General features: G+C 39.4%; 1 pseudogene; it reads left to right on the top strand.

Moving 5' to 3' along the window:
* On the top strand, positions 998-2,203 carry Gm8999 (predicted gene 8999; annotated as a pseudogene).
* The last annotated feature ends 599 nt before the right edge of the window (positions 2,204-2,802 follow it).

The following is a 2,802-nucleotide window of genomic DNA, read 5'->3' as shown; positions in this document are numbered from 1 at the left end:
AAAATCAATGATATCATTGATACATGCATAACTGCTTAGTAAAATATATATAAGTTGTGTATGTGTGTGTCTTGAGAAAAAACAAACAATGATAGACATATGATTATCTAAATACTAAAATTATTTGCATTATGAATTACGGATACTAAACTGGTTTATATTATGATATGACATACATGATTTATATTTTTAATTGTTATTTAATACATACTATTAATCATATGGCAGATATGCATCAACTTTAGTAGCCTAATAAACCGTTTATACCTTAGAAAAATAATTCCTAGAGTAACTATTATTTCTACTATTCCTAGTATAGATTGATTCAAAAGACTTCTAGTAACCGAGGAATAAGCAGTTTAACTGAAGTCACATATTAATCTGGTCTGCAATTCAACACAGAAAACATGGAGGTCAGGAGCAAGCTATAACTCATTACATTGATACCATGACTTCATTGGTTTTTTTCCAATGAACTTTCACCACTTCTCAGTTCACTTTTCTCATGGTTGTACTGCTTCAATATCTTGCTTGAAAGACCTTGACAGAAATACCTTCCACACAAGTTTATGTCTGCTGTTGATAGTGCTGTGATTTTCTGACCTCAGATGACCTGTACTTATGTCAGCCTATGTAGGTATCAGGGAGTTGTACAATTATCATAAATAAGACCATGGCAAGGTGAACCAGAAATTAAATGCTGATCATTGTTTACTCAACCAGCTGCCAGATGGAAAGCATAGACAGAAATAGGCTATCATGGGAAAGTCAGTGATAAAATCCAGGTAAGGGTCAAATGAATCCCAAAAGAGGATAAAAATCCTAAAAGTGATTGAGTGAATCAAGACATTAAGAATGGCCCATCCTGTGGTTCCTTGCTGTTGTAGCTCTGGTGTCTTGACATAAACCCACAGTAGGAAAAGCAGTTTCTTCTCTCTGTCCTTCTTGTGAGTTTTTTGTTTGTTTGTTTGTTTGTTTGTTTGTTTTGCTTTTTATTATCTTCAGCTACATCTTCAGATTTGTGAGAAATCTTATTATCAAAGGATATGGCCAGCAATGTTACCAACAAGAAAGATCCTCAATCCATGAATTCCTGTGTATTCAGTGGGAATCTAAACACTCTTGGAGGTCGAGAAGTCTGAGGTGGAGACCAACTTTTCAAGGTATGGCAAAACTGTGGGTTGCTCTGTACATAAGGGCTTTGCGTTTGTCCAAAATGTTAATGAAAGAAATTCCTGAGCTGCTGTAGCAGGAGAGTATGGGAAAATTACCGCTGGCTGGGTTTTAGATACTCCCCTGGCTACAGATCCAAAAATGAACTGAGGAAAAGCAGATGTGAAATGATCTGCTGCAGAGATGTATGGTTCCTCATTTGACTTGGATTATGACTTTCAACTGGATTATTATCAAAAGATGTACAATTATCCAGCATGTGTTCCTCCTCCTCTTCCTCCTCCTCCTCTTTCTCATATTTCTCAAGTTCTGGTGCCTTTCAAATGCAAGCGTGTATCAGGGAACACCTCATGAAGGGTCAAAAGTAAATTAAAATCAAAGAGTGGACAACTGGGATCTTCTTCCATGTCTGGAAATCTGAAAGGTGATGATCTTCAGGCCATTAAAAAGGAGCTGACTCCAATAAAACAAAAGGTGGATTCACTGCTTTAAAGCCTGGATAATTTGAAGAAGAACAGAGCAAACAAGCAGAGATGGGGAACGAAAAGTCTGAAGTAGAGCAGAACAGCGTCTCAGTGAAGAAATACGAGACTGATGTGAAGATGGAATCTGAGGCAGATGCAGATGACTGTTGAGTCTGACCTGCTGGATGATGCCGGTGATGAAGATGGGAGGATAACCAGCTGGAGTGGATCAAAGAGGATAAAAAAGAGGCTGAGGAAGAAGACGAAGACGACAGTAACAACGCCAATGGGGAGGATGACTATTAAGCACATAGTGGAGGTTAGAAATCTTCTCCCATTATTCATTTACCTAGGTGTTTGTGAGAGATCAAAGTAACATCAGATCATCTCCCCTAGTATCTTCTGCACATTCTCACTGTTCTCCCTCCTTATCGTTCCTGTGTTTGTCAATTCATAAGTATCCTGCACCTAGTTCCATTTTCTCAACTTGATGAAGTTTAATAGTTTCGTTAAGTCTTACCCTGTAAGTTTTGCCTTAAGTTTAATACTTCTTTGACTTAATAAAAACATGTATGGCTTTTATAACTGTCTCCAAAATAACCTCTTGTCATGCAAGGAGTACAGTTCTTCCCATTCATGATTTCAGTAGATGTTTTCCTAAATGCAGAGGCATCTCATTTACTTTTAACACTGAGAGTGGCTTTGCATTAGAAGTGTGTGTTTTCCCTCAAATGAGTGGGGTTGTTTGACAGGAATGTAACCATGGTTTTTTTTGTGTGTGTGTGTGTGTGAATGAGAGTTGGCATGTCGAAAAAGCCCCTTCCGCTCCACTCCAGCCCCAGGCTTCCTGGCCAGCGGAATTGCCTGACACCCGAAAGGGCCCCCACAGGATTCCCCACGGGATCCTAAGACCTCTAGTGAGTGGAACACAACTTCTGCCAGGAGTCCGGTTTGAACACCAGATATCTGGGTACCTTCCCTGAAAGAAGAGAGCTTTCCTGCAGAGAATACTCTACCCACTGAAACCAAGGAGAGTGCTACCCTCCCAGGTCTGCTTATAGAGGCTAACAGAGTCACCTGAAATACAAGCTCTTAACAGAGACAACTATAACAGCTAGCTTCAGAGATTACCAGATGGCGAAAGGCAAACGTAAGAATCCTACTA

This window comes from Mus musculus, chromosome 6 (genome assembly GCF_000001635.26).
Source record: "Mus musculus strain C57BL/6J chromosome 6, GRCm38.p6 C57BL/6J".
NCBI classification, from domain to species: domain Eukaryota; kingdom Metazoa; phylum Chordata; class Mammalia; order Rodentia; family Muridae; genus Mus; species Mus musculus.
This window is presented reverse-complemented; position numbering and strand designations above follow the sequence as displayed.